Below are 21,452 nucleotides of genomic sequence, written 5' to 3'. Positions count from 1 at the left end.
AGAATGGCACCAAGGACTTCTCACTGAGACCAGACTTGCCTCCAGGCTTCCATCTCCTCCTGTCTCTCATGATTATCTCCTTAAACCAAGTGTATGCTGAAAGTGAAAAAAAAAAAAAGACAATCTCTAGAGGCAATGAAGCTTCTGGCTTCTTTGTCAAGCCACTTTCAAACAAAGCAGCACAAGCAGTGTTCAGAGAATGAATGAGCCAGAATTTGCGGGAGGAGGTACCAGGCTCAGTGACTTCAAGGCTCTGGTTCGGTCCAGGTTTCCAGGATCAGCTCACATACCCAGAGCTACAGTCGGGTTCTCGTGGACAAGAGTCATTAGCAGAATAACAGACTCTGGGAGCTAGAAGAGCAAAATGCCTATGGCACATCTAGGATATGCACCTATGGTTGGGAATGCCAAGAGTAAGTCAGAGCCCCACACAGCTCTGGTAATGGGATGGGATCATGTCATGACACCATGCAGTTCAGCCCTTGGCTCTTGCAGGTTAGAGGCTCAAATGAACTGTCTTCTGCCTGCTTTTCAAGGATCTCCCTCATACCCACCTCTCAAAATGCAACCTAACACATCACTAAAGGCTCCCCCTGTGCCTTCATGTCCCACCCACTCACTGTCTCACGACCACGCCACCTCCTGTTCCTGGTCCCAGGTTCCTCGCTGTAGGGCTCCCAACCCTGCGCTCCTTCAAGGCCCAGTCCAAGGGCTCCTCCTCTGGATAGAAGGGAAAGTATTAATAGATGTTGGCCTTTCCACTGAGAACTTGGTTCTCTTGAAAAAGAAATTTATACTCAAAAAACTACAGTAGAAGTTGTAAGATGTTCAGGGCCCTAAAATAGCACCACTTAAGGTGTGAACAAGTGACATCTGTAGTACCTCGGAACTGGTTGGAAGTGTAAATTCTTCCCACCCTAGATCTACTGAATTAGGATCTTCAGGCCTGGGCCCAGAAATCAGGTCCTCCAGGTGAATGAGATAGCTGCTAAAGTTTGAGAGCCCCTGCCTTAAAGGGAGAGTTTTATGCCAAGTCAGAGAGGAAGTGCTTTTGGAGATGGCCCTTTGGGACTGATAGGATTCAGACACCTGGATACAGGTAAAAAGCATTCCAAAGGTGAAGGGAAGGGAGAAGAGGCCTGATCCAGGCAGGTGGTCTGGAAATAATAAGGATTTCCATATTGCTACACCTAGGATGGCTGCAGAGTTGCTGGTAACTTTCAATAATAACATATTAACGTTAGGACTTCTCTGGTGATCCAGTGGTTAAGAATCCTTGTGCCAAAGCAGGGGACATGGGTTCGATCCCTGGTCCTGGAAAGCTCCCACACGCTGCTGAGCAACTAAGCCCATGCACCATAATTACTAAGCCTACATGCCACAACATACTAAAGCCTGAGCGCCTAGAGCCAGTGCTCTGCAACAAGAGGAGCCACTGAAGTGAGAAGCCTGTGCGCTGCAATGAAGATAGCCCCCTTTCTTCCTTGAAAGAATTCAAGCAGGTTTCTTCCAAACTTGGAAGCAAACAAAACATACGGAGTGAAGCCAAGTTAATTAACTCAGTAATTGTCAACCTTCTTCAGACACCAGAATCACCCGTGGAGCCTTCCAAATGTGCCAGTGATGGGACTGCACACCCAGAGATCAGGATTCAGTTGGTCTGTGAGGCCAGAGCCGCATTTCTTGTGTGTTGTTTGTAGCTCCCCCAGGGGTTCAGTATGTACATAGCACTAAGACTACAGAATTGGCCAATGGACAAGCCTACTGCTTACCTACTCAGTGGTAGGGACTCTGCTTCACATACTGGTAGACGCCAGGAATGAATAAGACACTGAACCAGCCCTAGGAGTGGATATCTTCCAGGATCTGCAAAAGACCAAGGGGGAAGATAGAAACAGTATTAGGGAGCAGAGCAAAGGAGGTGAATTTAGCTAATGACTCAGAATTAAACCCTAGAGCCTGCTAGGAGAATGGGGGGGGGGGGGACTCAAGAAGGACAGTGTTTATACTAAAGAAAGCAGATAAGGAAACCATCAGAGATTGCCGTGTAAAGTTATGCTTCCTCTTTGGAGGTTAACTGGCATAGGCTTATTTGTCACCTTCTGCCTCCTTTCTTAGCAAGACGAGCTCTGAACGGTTTAGTATCCAGGCCTGGGTCAGGGTCTGGCGCCTATACTGCTGATGGTGGGACATGTCTTTCTCCTGGCCAATGAGAAAAGAAGGAAAACATTTCAGGAGCCGCTAAATGCCAGTGTCTTTATTTGAACTTCCCTGGACCAGGCAAGTTAGTGGTATTTATGGCTTAAAAGAATTTCCATCTGCAAGTTTATCTTCCTGTTAAAAATCAGCCACCCCCTACCCTAAACAACCAAAGACAATAAATCAGGGCTTAAGTAAAAAAAACAAATACTTATCTCCACAAATTGGAATCCCCATGGTTGCTAACATATTATTTTTTTTAGTATCAGACTTCCTAAGAGGTTAAGTGATTTGTGGACGGGAGTGAGTTTCCCTTCAACTGGGTACACAGAAGGCGTGGAAATGAGACCAGATGTTGTCCAAGCTAAAGGAGGAAGAGCTGGGCTAACATTTCCTGATGAGTCCCAGTGCTTAGTTAAGCTTTTACCTCTCCCGAATGAGCCACACTGGGGCTGCTGTTATTTTTAACCAATTCTGCCAATTGATGAATATCTTCGCCAGTCTGGTTCCCTTCTCTTTCACAGAAACAATGGTGTCAAAACAGGTACGTCTCATTCCTGCCTACTGAACTGATGTACAGCTCTGCCATTGTCACTGACGGAAGGACAGCACAGTATTATGCCCGTCCTTGTTCAGTTGTGTCCGACTCTTTGCTATTCCACGAACTGTAGTCTCCCAGGCTCCTCTGTCCATGGAATTTCCCAGGTAGGAATACTGGAGTGGGTTGCCATTTCCTTCTCCAGGGGATCTTCCCAACTCAGGGATCGAACCTGTGTCTCCTGCATTGATAGGCGGATTCTTTACCACTGGGCCAACTGGGAAGAGCATAGCATAGTGGCCACCAACTGGTGCAATAAACTACTACTATTTTTATTAAAATCTTTTTTTAAAAAGGTGTTATTTGTTGCCTACTAACCTCAAAATATCCTCTTTCAAGAAGGCTCTATACTTTTCATGTTCATACCTGGGCTCAAGCATAACATCAGTGATGGGTCCAGACAATAGCCTTTCTATCCTGACACCCAAATTGTACCCACTCCCCATCCACATTGCTGGAGGTGTCATTTTCCCCCTGTTCAAAGTCAGCCCTATTTAGAGGTACGATAGAAGGAACCCGTGTAAATAGAAGACCTTTTTACATCAACTATGTCTACTGATCTGTCAATATCACATTGTCTGAAATGTCTTCTTTTATGAAAAATTTCTGAACAGTCTTTGGCAATTTTGTTTTGGAAAACTTGGGACAATTTCTCACTCTCTCAGAACCTCACTTAAAATGTATATGATCTTTGGGGATTGGGGTTTCACATCTTCAGCCATTTTCTGTTATTTATTCCCCGTGACACAGTGAGTTTTCCAGTACTATATACTAAATGATAATACACACAACGGAGTTGTTGAGTTGAATTTGAAACCCACAAATCATGTTCATGGAAATTACTTGTTCTTTACAAACACTATTCCATGTGGGCAAACTGAGCCTTCACCTCTCCGTGTTAAAAGTAGCTGCCTGTCTCCTGGGAGTGCTCTGTGGTGCAGGGTGCAGTGAGAAGTCAAGAGAAGGGAAACCGCCTGTCATCAGAAAGAGCTTTTTCCAGGGAAAGTCCAGCATCCACTCAGCTTTTCTTCCTTTCACAAAGGGAAGTGCACATTGCTATGGTCCACCAAAGCTCAAAGGGAAATCTATACAATTCTTTTCCCCTGACAGACTTTTCTCCCACCCCAACACCTTTTCTTGGGAAATTTAAAAGACACAGAAAAGTTAAACTCTCACACTCACCCTTCCCAGAGTTAACAACTGTTAACATCTGGTCATACTTTCCTCCAGGGTTTTTTTTTTTTAAGAAATAATATGTTTCAGATTCCAAATTCCATCCTCTTTAGCCAGTCTGCTCCTCCCATACCAGCATCCATAGAAACAAAACCACTTTCATGAGTTGGGTGTGGATCTTTACAGTCCATTAAAAATATATGTTTTATATATATAAAACATATACATCCTCATCCATTAGAGGGCTGACAGAATGAAAACCACAACCACAGAAAACTAATCAAACTGATCACATGGACCACAGCCTTGCCTCACTCAATGAAACTATGAGCCAGGCCGTGTGGGGCCACCCAAGACGGACGGGTCATGGTGGAGAGTTCTGACAAAATGTGGCCCACTGAAGAAGGGAATGGCAAACCACTTCAGTACTCTTGCCTTGAGAACCCCATGGACAGTATGAAAAGGCATAAAGATATGACACCGAAAGATAAACTCCCCAGGTTGGTAGGTTGGTTGGTAGGTTGATATTGGTTGATCTCCAATATGCTACTGGAGATCAGTGGAGAAATAACTCCAGAAAGAATGAAGGGATGGAGCCAAAGTGAAAACAACATCCAGTTGTGGATGTGACTGGTGATGGAAGTAAAGTCCGATGCTATAAAGAACAATATTGCATAGGAACCTGGAATGTTAGGTCCATGAATCAAGGTAAATTAGAAGTGGTCAAACAGGAGATGGCAAGAGTGAACATAAACATTTTAGGAATCAGTGAACTATAATGGACTGGAATGGGCGAATTTAATTCAGATGACTGTTATATCTACTACGGTGGTCAAGAATCCCTTCGAAGAAATGGAGTAGCCATCATGGTAAACAAAAGAGTCTGAAATGCAGTACTTGGGTGCAGTCTCAAAAATGACAGAATGATCTCTGTTCATTTCTAAGGACTATTCAATATCACAATAGTCCAAGTCTATGCCCCTATCCAAAATCACTGCAGACGGTGACTGCAGTCATGAAATTAAGACTCTTACTCCTCAGAAGAAAAGTTATGACCAACCTAGATAGCATATTGAAAAGCAGAGACATTACTTTGCCAACAAAGGTCCGTCTAGCCAAGGCTATGGTTTTTCCAGTGGTCATGTATGGATGTGAGAGTTGGACTGTGAAGAAAACTGAGAGCTGAAGAATTGATGCTTTTGAACTGTGGTGTTGGAGAAGACTCTTGAGAGTCCCTTGGACTGCAAGGACATCCAACCAGTCCATTCTAAAGGAGATCAGCCCTGGGATTTCTTTGGAAGGAATAATGCTAAAGCTGAAACTCCAGTACTTTGGCCACCTCAAACAAAGAGTTGACTCATTGGAAAAGACTCTGATGCTGGGAGGGATTGGGGGCAGGAGGAAAAGGGGACAACAGAGGATGAGATGGCTGGATGGCATCACCAACTCGATGGACGTGAGTTTGAGTGAACTCCGGGAGTTGGTGATGGACAGGGAGGCCTGGCGTGCTGCGATTCATGAGGTCGCAAAGAGTCAGACACGACTGAGCGACTGAACTGAACTGAACTGATGGCCCTATCAATAATGCTGAAGAAGCTGAAATTGAATGGTTCTATGACGACTTCTTTTAGGAGAAGGCAATGGCACCCCACTCCGGTACTCTTGCCTGGAAAATCCCATGGACAGAGGAGCCTGATAGGCTGCAGTCCATGGGGTCGCTAAGAGTCAGACATGACTAAGCAACTTCACTTTCACTTTTTACTTTCATGCATTGGAGAAGGAAATGGCAACCCACTCCAATGTTCTTGCTTGGAGAATCCCAGGGATGGGGGAGCCTGGTGGGCTGCTGTCTATGGGGTCGTACAGAGTAGGACACAACTGAAGTGATTTAGCAGCATGAAGACCTACAAGACCTTCTAGAACTAACATCCAAAAGAGAAGTCTTTTTCACCATTGGGGACTGGAAAGCAAAAGTAAGAAGTCAAGAGATACCTGGAGTAACAGGCAAACTTGGCCTTAGAGTGCAAAATTAAGCAGGGCAAAGGCTAACAGAATTGTGCCAAGAGAATGCACTGGTCATAGCAAACACCCTCTTCCAACAACACAAGAGAAGACTCTACACATGGACATCACCAGATGGTCAATACCAAAATCAAATTGATTATATTCTCTGCAGACAAAGATAAAGAAGCTCTAGACAATCAGCAAAAACAAGACCAGGAGCTGACTATGGCTCAGATCATGAACTCCTTATTGCCAAATTCAGACTTAAATTGGAGAAAGTAGGGAAAAGCACTAGATCATTAGGGTATGACCTAAATCAAATCCCTTATGATTATACAGTAGAAGTGAGAAATAGATTCAATGGATTATATCTGATGGACAGAGTGCCTGAAGAACTATGGATGGAGGTTTGTGACATTGTTCAGGAGGCAGTGATCAAGACCATCCCCAAGAAAAAGAAATGCAAAAGGCAAAATGGTTGTCTGAGGAGGCCTTACGAATAGCTGAGAAAAGAAGAGAAGCTAAAGGCAAAGGAGAAAAGGAAAGAAATACCCATCTGAATACAGAGTTCCAAAGAATAGCAAGGAGAGATAAGAAAATCTTCCTCAGTGATCATTGCAAAGAAAGAGAGGAAAACAATAGAATGGGAAAGATTAGAGATCTCTTCAGGAAAATTAGAGATACCAAGGGAATGTTTCATGCAAAGATGGGCTCAATAAAGGACAGAAATGGCATGAACCTAACAGAAGCAGAAGATATTAAGAAGAGGTGCCAATAATACATAGAAGAACTATACAAAAAAAGACCTTCATGACCTAGATAACCAAGATGGTGTGATCACTTTCCTAGAGCCTGACATTCTGGAATGTGAAGTGAAAAGTGAAAATCGCTCAGTCATGTCTGACTCTTTGTGACCCCATGGACTATATAGTCCATGGAATTCTCCAGACCAGAATACTGAACTGGGTAGCCTATCCCTTCTCCAGGAGATCTTCCCAACCCAGAAATCAAACCAGGGTCTCCTGCATTACAGGTGGATTCTTTACCAACTGAGCTATCAGGGAAGCCCAACATCCTGGAATGCAGTCAAATAGGCTTTAGGAAGCATCACTATGAACAAAGCTAGTGGAGGTGATGGAATTCCAGTTGAGCTTTTTCAAATCCTGAAAGATGATGCTGTGAAAGTGCTGCACTCAATATGCCAGCAAATCTGGAAAACTCAGCAGTGGCCACAGGACTGGACAAGGTCAGTTTTCATTTCAATCCCCAAAAAGGTCAATGCCAAAGAATGCTCAAACTACCATACAATTATTGCACTCATCTCACACACTAGCAAAGTAATGCTCAAAATTCTCCAAGCCAGGCTTCAACAGTATGTTAACTGTGAACTTCCAGATGTTCAAACTGGATTTAGAAAAGGCAGAAGAACCAGAGATCAAATTGCCAACATCTGTTGCATCATAGAAAAAGCAAAAGAATTTCAGAAAAACATCTACTTCTGATTTATTGATTACACCAAAGCCTTTGACTGTGTGGATGACCACAAACTGTGGAAAATTCTGAAAGAGATGGGAATACCAGACCACCTGACCTGCCTCCTGTGAAATCTATATGCAGGTCAAGAAACAACAGTTAGAACTGTACATGGAACAACAGACTGGTTCCAAATTGGGAAAGGAGTATGTCAAGGCTGTACATTTCACCCTGCTTATTTAACTTATATGCAGAGTACATCATGAGAAATGCTGGACTGCATGAAGCACAAGCTGGAATCAAGATTGCTGGGAGAAATATCAATAATTTCAGATATGCATATGACATCACTCTTATGGCAGAAAGTGAAGAGGAACTAAAGATCAAGATGATGAAAGTGAAAGAGGAGAGTGAAAAAGTTGGCTTAAACCTCAACATTCAAAAAACAAAGATCATGGCATCTAGTCCATGGCATCTGGTCTATCATTCCATGGCAAATAGATGGAGAAACATGGAAACAGTGACAGACTTTATTTTGGGGGGCTCCAAAATCACTGCAGATGGTGACTGCAGCCATGAAATTAAAAGACGCTTACTCCTTGGGAGAAAAGCTATGACCAACCTAGACAGCATATTAAAAATCAGAGACGTTACTTTGCTGACAAAGGTCATCTAGTCAAAGCTATGGTTTTTCCAGTAGTCTTGTATGGATATGAGAGTTGGAGTATAAAGAAAGCTGAGTACCAAAGAATTGATTCTTTTGAACTGTGGTGTGGAGAAGACTCTTGAGAGTCCCTTGGACTGCAAGGAGATACGAGTCCATCCTAAAGGAAATCGGTCCTAAATATTAATTGGAAGGACTGATGTTACAGTTGAAACTCCAATCTTTTGGCCACCTGATATGAAGAACTGACTCATTGGAAAAGACCCTTAGGCTGGGGAAGACTGAAGGCAGGAGGAGAAGGGGACGACAGAGGATGAGATGGTTGGATGGCATCACCGACTCGATGGACATGAGTTTGAGCAAGCTCCGGGAGTTGGTGATGGATAGGGAAGTCTGGCGTGTTACAGTCCCTGGGGTTGCACAGAGTTGGACACAACTGAGCGACCTAACTGAACTGAACTGATACATTTTTGCATGCAACAATATATAATATTACTTCCTATATGTATTTTGCTATTTAAATGAATGACGTCATTATTTTTAGTTTCTGCAACTTGCTTCCCACCCCTGCCTTACTATTTAGCATTAGGTTTTTGGCCATCTACCCATGTTGAGGTACATAGACCTGTTTCACTCTTTCCATTATGCATATATCACATTTCTAGTTCACCACTGATGGATATTTAAATTCTTTCCTGTTTTTCACTATTTTCTGCCAGGCTGCAACAAAAATTCTTGTGCAAGTCCCTTTGTACACAACAACAGTTTTCGTAGGAAATATACTCAGTAGCAGAATCTATGGGCCTAGGATATGCATGATTTCTATTTTACTTAGGTTCTGCCAAAAGACTCTGAAAGAGACCACTGATTTACATTTATTTCCACCAGCAGAAGGTGATTGGACCAATACATACTGGACAATACATAATATTATAGGACATTTAATATTTTTCCAATTGAATGGTTAAAAAATAATGGCTAAGTATTGGTTTTATTTCTCATTTCCATGACTATTAGTAAATTAATTATCTTTTCACAGGTTTATTGGCAATAGTAGTTTTCCTTTATCATATTCTTTACTTATTTTTATTAGATTATTGTATTTTTATTATTATTAATAGTTTGTAAGGGTTTACATGTACCTTGGATAGTAATCTTTTGAAAATTATATACATCTTTTAAAAAATCTTCATTTCTCATTTTTCAATTGGTAATGCATATACATGGTAAAACCTAAAGAATTACAATCTAATCTGAATGCATATACATGGTAAAACCTAAAGAGTTACAATCTAATCTGAATGCATATACATGGTAAAACCTAAAGAGTTACAATCTAATCTGAATGCATATACATGGTAAAACCTAAAGAGTTACAAGAGTATATAATGAAAAGCATTTTTCTAGGTCTATTACCCTCTCTCCATTCATTTTACTTCCTTGAAGAAAAGTAATGTTCTAGTGTACCCTTCCAAAGAGTTCTATGCATATGCAAAAATAATAGTGTATAGTTTCCTCTACAATTACTTTTTATAAATTCATAAAATAGTATACTATACATTCATTCTGTATCTTGCTTTTTTTCACTTAAAGCTATCTTAGAGATCATCCTAAATCAGTTTATATTTCTTCTCTTTTCTATTTATTTATTTTTGGCTGCAGTCTTTTATTTTATTGATGGACCAAAATTTATTTAACTAGTTTCCTACTGATTGACCTTTATGTTTCTTCCCATTTTTATTATTAAAAATTGTGTTTCAATGGCTACTCTTATATATGTACATTATTTCATATATGTACAGATAGATGGAACAGTGGTAAAGAATCTGCCTGCCAATGTAGGAGACACAAGAGATGTGGGTTCCATCCCTGGGTTGGGAAGATCCTCTGGAGTAGGAAATGGCAACCCACCCTAATATTCTTGCCTGGAAAATTCCATGGACAGAGGAGCGTGGTGGGCTACAGTTCATGAGGTCACAGAGCTGGACGTGACTGAGAAACTGAGCATGCACATGTACAAATTGTCAGAAGTGAAGCATTATTTAAAGCTAAGTGTTTTAAAATTTTTAATAGGTATTACCAAATTATCCTCTGTAGAGGCCATGCCAAATCACACTTCTACCAGCAATGTGTCACTCGTCTTGTTTAAAGATTATTAGAATAATAACAGATAACACTTATCGAGTGTTTTTATAGGCTAGGCATGGTTCCAAATCCATTGCTTGCATTTTTAAGAAATCTTTATGGAAAATGTCAAATGTGAATAAAAGAAAAGAATGTAATGAGCTCTCATATACCCTTCATCCAGCTTTAGTAATTAAGAACATATCCACAGTGCTATATGTCAATTATGTCTCAATAAAACTATAAGAAAAGAACATATGGCAAATCTTTTATCTATACACCCACCCCCATTCTCTTTCTCATACCTGTTGGATTATTTTAAAGTGAATTCCAGCACTGTATCATTTCATTCATAAATATTTCAATAGCATCTCTAAGATATATGGATTTTTTAAAAAGTAACCACAGCATCATTATCGTGCCATAAACATTTACAATAATTTTTTATGATCATTTAATCACCAGTCAGGATACAGTTTCCCCCAACCGACCCACCAACATCTTTCTGTAATACATTTGGTTTCTTTGAATCAGAATTCAAACAAGGTCCACACATTTCATTTGGTTGCTACATCTCTTAAATCTCTTGGTTTCTAACAGCCCTTCTCCCTCTTGTTTTCTCACCATTTATTTATTAAAGAAAAGAGTGTCAAGGTGGTCAAAAGTTACAAACTTCTAGTTATAAAACAAATAAGTCATACTGCTATAACATACAGCATGCTGACTATAGTTACAATACTGTATGGTATATTTGAAAGGTGCTAATACAGTAGATCTTAAAATTCCCATTTCAAGAAAAAAATTGTAACTAAATGCACTAATGGATGCTAACTAGACTTATTATGATGATCGTTTATATACAAGCTTAAAAGGTTGAACACCTGAAACTAATATAATGTTATATTAATACATTAACTATATCTCAATAAAAAGTGTCATTTCTTCTGTTCAATTGTATTTTAACTTTATTTATAGTGGGTTTTATTTGTTGCCATATAAAAGTATTTTATATGGAATTTTGCTATAATCAAATTTAAGTACATTTTTCTCTATAGTGTGTGTTTTTTGTATCTTGTTAAAGAAAGTCTTTCCTAATCCAGGAAAAAAATTGTTTTCCACATAGGCTTAAAGCTATGTGATTTACATTTTAAGCCTTTAATCTTGTACTTTATACCATATGCAAATTATACATATGGTATAAAGTAGAGATCTCATTTTTTTTCCCCATGGGGTGGGTCCATTCTGTACCCTTTCTTCATTGATTTGCAATATTATCTCCAATACAGTGGACTTCCCTGGTGGCTAAGATGGTAAAGAATCCGCCTGCAATGCGGGAGACCTGGGTTCAATCCTTGGGTTGGGAAGATCTGCTGGAGGAGGGCATAGCAAGCTACTCCAGTATTCTTGCCTGGAGAATCTCCATGAACAGAAGAGCCTGGCGGGCTACAGTCCATGTAGTCACAAAGAGCCGGACACAACTGAGTGACTAAGCACACAGCACACTCTAATGCAACGCATGGCTCGGTTTATAGGCTCTGTCTTTTTGATTGATCTATTTATCTGATTTGACTCCAGTATCTCACTATTTAATGACTATAGCTTTGTAATATGACAGGCTATTGTTAGGACAAATCTGGTTTCAAATTTTTTTAATGTACAATAAAATAAGACTAATCAGATCCTTCATATTTTTTAAAAAATGATGGATTTTGGTTTAGGGGGATAGTGACATTTTACAGGTTGTTAGAATTGAGGTAGGAATCCATGTTGTGCTGAAAGATCACATTTAAAAGCTAGATTTACTTTGTAAAGGTTTCATGTAGTTCTTCCACAAGTACAGTACTTTCACAATGTCTTCTCAGATCACAGAGGATTTTACCCTTTCTTCCTCTTCTCCTCCGTCCTTATCCACACACGTGGGTAGAGAGAAAGGGAGAGAGAGCTCATGAATTCAGGAGGCAGGTGAAGGTAAACATGCACGCCTTTGGTTTATAGATTAAGAATAAGAGGTCCCAGAAGTGGGAGAGGGTCAAGCCCCAAGTCACAGGACTCTTGTTATTTACTGTCCTGACAACTACTAAATATAGTAGATTCCAGTGCCTCAAAGAGAACTATTAACTCATCAGATACTTCCTGCTTGAGCAATCTCGAAGATGTGGGAGGGGTGCGGCAGAGAATGTACTGATCAGCTCTCAGATGAGAAAGAAGTGTTCTTGCAACAAGGAAAGAACATGGAGAGCCCCAGACCCAGAAACCTGCCTCACTTCCTCCAGGGTGAACATCAACTGAACTTCTAGCTATTCTCCACATGGCCCCATGCTTTCCAATCCCTCCATGCTTTTGTTTATGCCATTCTTGCTGCCTGAATTGTCTCCTCTACCATCTCCATGAAACCAACTTACATGACATCTCTTCTATGACACCTTTAGAAATACCTCAAGTTAGGTATGTCTCTCTACTGCTCTCATCATAGAATCAAATAATTGTTTTCTCCAGGCTGGATTGAAAAGAATGCTAATGGACACCTGTTTCCCTACTGTCTCCTCTTCCAGGGAGTCCTGCACACTACTGCTGGATAAAGCCATACATTCTTCCTTCCATTTGCACTTTTCTCCGTTAGAGAAACTCCAGCATCCTTGCCTAAAATACGTGCCCTCCAGCTCTGCAGTCCAGGGATCCCATGGGTAAGTGACGGAAGCTGACTTTCCAAGCAGAGAAATCCCTCCCTTTTGTCAAATGGGCTCCATCTACATTTCCACCCATGTTTCTTGACTCTTCCTCTATGCTCAGGCCATTTTTTTAAACCCCAAATTCTTTCCCCTCTTTTCTGCTAAGAAATGTTTTATACTAGGAAGACTTTCTTAACTAAGAAGGCTGCTCTTTTTATTTTAGACTTCTTGATTACTTGGCCAGACAGAAATCAAGTGTCTGGCTCTGTAGTGATATGAATTATTTCCTAGCCGTTTGGAGTATTGACATTTTCTCTTCCTACTAGGAATACATATGCATGTGAGCATGTACGCAAGCACAGTTGCTCAGTCGTGTCCAAATCTTTGCGACCCCATGAACTATAGCCCGCCAAGGTTCCTCTATCCATAGAATTTTCCAGGCAAGAATACTGGAATGTGTTGCCATTTCCTTCACCAGGGGATCTTCCTGACCCAGGGGTTGAACCTACATCTCTTTCGTCTCCTCCACTGGCAGGCAGATTCTTTACTGCTGGGCCACCTAGAAAGCCCCACTAGGAACATGAGCTGCCTCATATTTCTTTTGCCCACTCCCACCCACCCAATGTATCTAGCACACAGGAGACAATAAACATTTGTTGATGTTCACTAAACAAGTTATATCTTATCAGCAGCTATCTCATCAAAGAGCAGCTTAAACTATATTTTGTGCTGAGAAGCAAAACTAAATAGAGAATTTTTTTAAAAAATTTAAAGATGTATTGCAAAGGGGAGATCAAGAAGAGAAACTGAATATTAGCAGTGAAACAACAAGGTTAAAGAAATCCTTAATAGCTTCCCAAAGGAGTAAGCATGACCACTTTAATTGAAGCAGAAAGACACGAATACCAGAGATGTGTTCATTTCACACCAGGAAGATGAATTAGAGAAGCTGCTCCAAATATTTTTTTTTTTTCCTGAGTGATGTATTATGTGATGAAAAGCTTATAATATGTTATGGTTGTACCCTTGACATAGGATTTAACCCATTGGTGCACTGTCTGGACTTCTTGGTTTGCCTCTGTCTGAATCTAGCTTTTGGAAAGGAGATTCTGAAATAAGAGCAGAAACAGAGCCTTATAAGGGTTTGATGTAGACAATAAAGTCTTTTTGCAGATTAATGCTGAGACTTCACAGTAGCTTAACAAGAATTGCGAAGCTAAACAGTCCAATATGAAAGTTATTCCTTAGAGACAGATCCCTCTGAAGTCTGGCTCCAAGTGGTCTTCTACTTAAGCTTCCAGGCTGAATGATGGCAGGCGAATATATTGCTAGAAATTGGAGATGCGGCATTTCACTCTTCCAAATGTTTCCAGAAAGGTAACTTTTATTGCAGGAATATCTTCAGTACAAAGCAACACTGAGCCACTGTGAAGATCCTCACCCTGACTCAGGCTGAGGGAGATGGCCAGTGCCTAATTGGCCCATCAGAATATTCTGAGAAGGAAGCTTCAGAACATTCTGACATAAACTTGGTGAAATCAGATCAGGAGTAGAGAAACAGGGGGTCCTCTCTGCATGCCTTTTATGTTCTGTTAACCCATACAACTCGTGGGCATGAGCTTAAAGCTACTAGCTTAAAGCTTATTTTCTTTCCCAGCAAAAGTCTTTTCAATATTTTAACAGAACACATGTTTTCTTCACTTTAGAGCTATGCTGCTAGCTCAGTTTTTAAGTGCATTACAATCCCTGAATGTTTTTCTGCCCTGCTTCCATGCAGCCAGCCCAGCTACATCTCATGTTTGGCAAGTTAAATGAGTTTCCTCTCCTATCTCTATTTTCCATCATGAAAATCATTCCTGAAGCATTTAAGCAAGAATGGACTCAGCCCAATACTCATAAACCTTGCCTTTTTCTGCCTTCTGCGTCATATTGACCCGGTCTTGGGATCACCACTCTGGTTATATTCTGTTAGCTGGTTGAACACCCATCTAACAGTAGTGTGGTCTACACAGCATCTTCCTCCAGATGATTGATATCTACGGTATTCAGGAGCACATTAAAACAAAACAAACAAACAAGAAAAAAAACAGAGCACAACAGAAAACAAAGTATGTAATCTGCTTCCTTTCAACCCATCAGGCCCACCTCATGGGCGTTGATCCAGGCTAGCTAATGAAACACTTTCTGACCGCCACCCTATTCTCAAAAATAATTTGCTATGACTTTGCTGAGTTAGAATCAGTGCCTCCTTGCATTTGCTAGACCTCTGAACTCCGTCTGTGGCAATTAGCCTTAGATAGTCACTTATGAAGCAGTCTCACCACAAATTCTATATCTCGGTTTCATCTGCACATGATTCAAGACTCCTCCTTCCCCTTGTCTTCCTGCTCCAGGTTACAGCCATAGGATAAACGCTAGGCTATTTATTCTCTGTGATCTCTCTTCCCTGTCCTTTGGCAAATGTGTAGCCCATCTTTTCCTCTAGGATTCTGCTTCACAGCAATGTATATGGATTAAACAATAACACTCCTCATCAGAGGGCTTGGCGAGGTGTGTGTGTGGGGGCGGGCGGGGGGGGGGTGTAAAGTGCCTGACTCAGGCTTACCCACAAATCTGAGAAATGAATCTAGAGTGTTCTGCTGTTCTTTTAACAGCTGTCTTTGGAGGGAGAGAGCGTGCAGAGAGAACAGATGTTCTGAGTCCACCTAACAGTTATTTCACTGAATCAGGTGTGGAGTCAGAAGCCCCAACAGAGCATCAGGCAGACATGACATAACAACATGACCCAAAACTCCCCCCAAGGATGGACAAACTGGATGTTTCCTTTTTTAAAAAGCTTCTCCTTTGAAGTGGATGTTCCAACAGCAGGTGGGACTCCTTAGCTCAGACCAGGAATCTAATTTTTGTCTAAAGTTAGGATCTCTATTGAGGGAAAAGAGAAGATAATAGATACTAGATTATCATATTCGACTGATCTAGCACAAAATCTTCAAGAATACTTTAGCGTCTCAATCCATCTAGGATTGAAACGACAAGTGGTAAATAAAAGATTGAACTGAGGAAAAGTAAGTTAGTGTACTTAAAACCTTTTGTTATTAACAGTAATAACAATTAATTACAAACATTAATTCTGATTTATGGACACCTGCTTAGCATCAACAGCACAGACCCACCCTTCCAATTATGCAGTGATACAATGGCACATTCATGTTGTAGGTCCACGACTTTTCTCATTTCCTGTGTAGCCACCTTCAGTTCTGTGTATATCTTCCTATTTTAAATTACCACCAGGCCTCAAACATATTTGCCTGGTTTTGAAAGCAGCAGGAGGTGCTTTTTGAAGTTTCTGGAATGCATACACATGGGTGTGTGCACTGGTGTGCGTGCACACACCCAGAGGTCATGCCATCCACCGACAACATGGTATGATCCCTTTCATACCAAAGTTTTCCAAGGACTTAATATCACTCAGATAACAAAACTTTTTTCCCCTTATTTGAGCGATCTATCACAATTAGCTGTATTTCTTGTTTATAACACTATTTTTGCAACAACAAAAAAATGTGGGATAAGTGATGATCAAAATGACTTTAGAAGTCAGCATAGGACATGATTTTCTGCTATTAGTCCTTACCAATGTCAAGTGCAAAATTTAAATTAACAAGCACTTCCCTTATTGGAATCACTTCAGCATTTCTGCTGCCTTCCATTGATTTCTATTTACTTTGGCAGGCACAGGCAAGAAGAACATATTTCTGTGCTTGAAGAATCAACCTAAGACTACATGAGGCAGTAGAGATGCGAATGTCAGGATGAAATGTTGCTGTGATGTTATTCTAAGAATTAACATGATACAGCAGGACCACTATTTATGTAGTGTTCCTGCAGGCCTTAACTTCCCGTTAGTGTTGTGTTAGAGTCGTCTCCCAGCTGTACTTCTCATATTAACAACTGGTCTATAGTTCTTTCACCTAGCAGTAAATACGATGTCAAAGCCATTTAAAAACTAAACAGCTTACCTGCAAATATGTCATACGCCAGCTATCCCCAACCAGAGGTAACCTTGACCCCAAACTAGCTCTTGGGGAAGAAGCCCATGTTGCCACTTCATCACTAAGTTACTGTTGGTAACTGGTGTCTACAAGGGGTTATTCTTCATTAGAGATGCCAATAATAAACATTTCCATGGTCCAACTTGGCCTCAGAAAGGTATAAAAATCTACAGAAAGGCCAAAATAAGCTTTAGACTTATTGTCCAGGTTTTTTTGTCTTTTAATCTGCTAGTCTCAGGGGTTTTTTTGAGTTGAAAACTAGGTGGAATAAGCAGTCAGAAGATATTCCCTCACATTTTTTTTCTCTTCTCCATCTTATCATCTGCAGTAAAAACTCCAGCCATACAATGATATCAGTTCAGTGCAGTCACTTAGTCATGTCCGACTTTTTGCATCCCCATGGACTGTAGCATGCCAGGCCTCCATGTCCATCACCAACTCCTGGAGTTTGCTCAAACTCACGTCCATTGAGTCAGTGATGCCATCCAATATCATCCTCTGTCATCCCCTTCTACTCCTGCCTTCAATCTTTCCTAGCACCAGAGTCTTTTCCAATGAGTCAGTTCTTTGCATCAGGTGGCCAAAGAATTGGAGCTTCAGCTTCAGCATCAGTACTTCCAATGAACACTCAGGACTGATTTCCTTTAGGATAGACTGGCCTCATCTTGAAGTCCAAGGGACTCTCAAGAGTCTTCTCCAACACCACAGTTCAAAAGCATCAATTCTTCAGTGCTCAGCTTTCTTTATAGTTTAACTCTCATAACCATACATGACCACTTGAAAAACCACAGCTTTGACTAGATGGACGTTTGTTGGTATACTATAGTATATTCAATTCAAATTCAGCTACCAAAGGTAACCCCAGGCAGAAATGTGAGTCACCTGATTTTCATGACCCTGTCTTCTTTATCCTGGCATTGCAAACATTTGCCAACAGCCAATAGTCGCCCCATCGTCTTTATAAATAGTGTAGAAATGAAGAAATAAAGTTAAGGTAAATTTGTAGAAGTTCGATCAAACCTAGAAAACTACAGAAGACATTTTTGCACTGTTTAAACTAAAAAAAGACTCTGTTGATCCAATATCAACCTCAGTCCTCCTTCCAGACCTGGTGGTAGCTGGACACAGCCCTGGGGACAGGACAGAGGACCAGAGGAGACACTAGCAGCCAGGTAGCTGCGGGGGAGGGGCGGTATTTGACCCGCCAGAGGCAGCTCATTCAGCGGCGCCTTAACCAGAGCGCCTGTGCTAACTCTCCCTCCAGGGTGGGAGAGAGGGGCCTCTGCTTCTTAATGACCCCGCAGAGTCAGGACCTCTGTTTTATGTCTTATCGCAATTACTGGGGTGCCGGGAAGGGTAAGTCAAAGCAGCTGCGGGCCCACGTGCGCATGAAGCACGGATGCGCGCCTCCTTCAGATCGCCCCACACAGGCACCGACCACCCCCAACTTGGGCCAAATCCATTTCCTTAAGGCGTTGTACACAAATGCTGCTTCTCAGAAATTCTGAGTTACTTTTGAATGCTGCATTGTGCTTATTATCTTCATCTCTCTGAAACATTGGCTAGTGATATACACGGGAAAAAAATCCACCAGACCCTACAGAAGTGGATAATAGGTAAGGAGGAAATTTCTATAGCAGAAATGTCTCACAGTGTCTCTTGCCATTTTAATAGGTGATTCCTACGCAGCTGTGCTAGTGGCCTGTCATCCATTATCCGGTCACTTTATTGACCCACCTTTGCTCTCCCTGAGCAGGTCAACACACCTGTCCCGACTCCTGTAGGAGCCAGGGCCTTGCTCTCATTCAGCTTCTAAGTCAAGGGACAGTTCGTTACTGTGAGGGGTGGTGAGTGTGCAGAAAATGAGAACAAAAACTATAACATCTATGAAAATGGAGGTTCTCAGGCCAGCTACACAGAGACCAACTTCTCTCTGTAAAGGTCAACTTTAAAGGAGGCAAAGAAAACTTTTGAATCACTTTGGTGTAAAGGAACATTTAGTATTTCAGGCCCAGATATGATTTCTGCCTACATTCTTAGAGAGGTTTTCCAGGTTAAAAAGTAAATCTAAATGTGAACTTCTGCCTCAGAATATAAGCAAAGACTGGACTTTGTTAAGTCTTGCATCCAGTTACCAATTTCTTTATAAGCTGCCTTCCTCATAGTCACTGGAAAGTAGTATTGGGGGATTTTGAATGCATTTATTTGGTAAACACCACTAGTTTTAACCCATTAAAGCCTCACTGGAGCCCTATGAGAGAGGTGCTGTTATTGACCCCGTTTACTGATAAGGAGACTAAGCACTGAAAGGTTAAGTAACAGCCACAGGGTCACACAGCAGGTGAGAGTAGTAACTCTCACAAAGTCTTTTTTAATCTGTCTGGACATCTGTCTGTCAGGGAAGCTCTCTGAGAATGACTGAACAGCTCATCCTCATTCCCAAGGCACCCCATTCTCTGCTACCTGCTGGAAATACTCCCACCTGAAACCTGTGTCCACAGAAAATCTGCTCCATGCCAGGAAGAGGAGGAGACCATCAATGCAAACCCCTTCAGGCCCTGAAGCCAGGGATGGAGGGACCAAAGCAGAGTCCACTCCCCTAGACTTGCAGGAGGAAAATCTTGTGCCTAAGAAATCTCAGGGGAAAAGAAAGTCTAATTATAAAAGTCTTAAAAGAGGCCAGGCAAAACCTCCAGAAGATCTGCAAGAGCCCCTGCTTCAAGGTAGAAGGGGGCAGTATGGCTCACACCCACCTTGGCACTCCAGTGCCTGGGTGCTCTGGCTCAGAGCGCCCTCCCTGCCCACCTGATGGCTCAGAGGATTTGACGAGGAAAGAGCAAGCCTTGGTTTCTTTCCTAGGAGTCTAGATATCATGTGTAACCTTGACCATGACAGTGTGATGGATACCACCAGTCAAACTCCAAGCATTTTGATGGAGAACTGCTCTTGCAATATAGGCAAGGGGCATTTGCAGTCTTGCACCACAAAATTAACCACCTGCAGTTAACAGAACAGAAGGCATCAACACTAAAAAGAAGACACAGGCTTTTTCAAGGGTGGCAAAGCGAGTTCCTTGACACTAAAAGTATTCAAGCATCACTTGGCCCATATGTTTCAAAGGGAATTCAGGCATCTAGGTGGTTCAATGAGATCAACAGCTTCCAAACCCAGACGTTCACCACAGTCTCTTGGAGAACTTTGAAAAAATACATATTGCCGAGCTCAGTGCCATATGGTCAGATTCATTAGGTCTGGAGTGGAACGTAAGGAATCTATAATTTTCATAAAAGTCACAGCTATTCCAGTGCTCCTGGGACTGGGAACCTTTGGACAGGATAACTTTGGTGGTTCCTTTCAACCTGAGCAACTATGATTTCTTGCCAAGTCTCTGAGCCTTACCCACCACATAATGACAGGTAGAAAAATGCTGGTGTAGGTTGCTTGTCACTGGGGAATGGTTTTTACCCCCACGCAATGCAGTGGTTTGCATATTTGCTGTTTCCCCCAAAAGCATGCGGGAATGAATCATTATTGAAACAATTTACTTTCAGTTAGTGCATGAATGCCTTCCCATAATGCTTCGATGCTTTGTTTGTCCTCCTATAAAAATTATTTATGACCCAAGTGTGATCTTTTAAATCAGAATACTTATTCCTGAAATCAAAGCTCTGGCATGCTAATGCAAGTATAAACCTTGATAATTTTTCAAAGCCATGTTGAATATTCAAAAGCTGGAACTGAAGGAAAGGAGTTAACATTAATTAATATTTGAAGCAGTAAAATAAAAGCAACAGTGAAGCTAATTTTGCAGGACAATTAATCATGAGTCTTGCTAATTACACATGGGATTTTGCAAATGATTTTTTTTCCCTCAGGTAGCAAAGTAAAAATGATAATCCGCTACCCATCAAAATCATTGGCTTCTCACCAATGTCCCCAGCAAGAGCAATTAGTGGGAACAGCAGAACCCTAGTAATTGCATGTCAAGAGAGGAGAATGTGAGAATTTTAATTGCTCTAAATAAAGACCACTTGCTCACATGTACACCTGATTGTCCAAAACAACTCTGCAAGCTGGAGCAAGTATGCCTCTACTTCCAGGTGCCCGCATAAAAATAACTCTGGGGGAGCAGTATTCTCCCAGCAACCTATGCAGTTTCTGGAAGAAAATATCAATATGCATTCACATTCTGAACTGCAGTGTCATCACTTGAATATAAGAACTGCAAAAAAAAAAAAAAATAGCACCCACTTGGGAAAATGTGCATATTCTTTATATTTGCCAAATATTTATTGCTGACATTTTTTTTTAAAGAACTTTAACTATCTACAAGGTGCCAAGGGCTTCAAATTTACTGAATTTTAGGATCACCAATAAAATGTTTTTAACAAGACATCTCAAGAGGGCATAAAATAAAAAATTACCATATTCATGAGTGTAAGCCTCTAAGATTGCAATGCTATAAACTGGATGCTTATAATTTGCTTGTGGCTTTC

At 41.2% G+C, this 21,452-nt stretch overlaps 1 long non-coding RNA gene across 1 annotated transcript in view; it reads left to right on the top strand.

Moving 5' to 3' along the window:
* LOC132342955 (uncharacterized) overlaps positions 1 to 21,452 on the top strand; it is a 52,004-nt gene that overhangs the window by 8,067 nt on the left and 22,485 nt on the right. Inside the window, exon 2 of the long non-coding RNA XR_009491518.1 lies at positions 12,788 to 12,919. This is a non-coding gene — a long non-coding RNA (uncharacterized lncRNA). The remainder of the gene's footprint in view (positions 1 to 12,787; positions 12,920 to 21,452) is intronic.

This window comes from Bos taurus, chromosome 2 (assembly GCF_002263795.3).
Source record: "Bos taurus isolate L1 Dominette 01449 registration number 42190680 breed Hereford chromosome 2, ARS-UCD2.0, whole genome shotgun sequence".
NCBI lineage: Eukaryota > Metazoa > Chordata > Mammalia > Artiodactyla > Bovidae > Bos > Bos taurus.
Note: the sequence above shows the minus strand (reverse complement) of the source record. Positions and strands in the feature narration are given on the sequence as shown.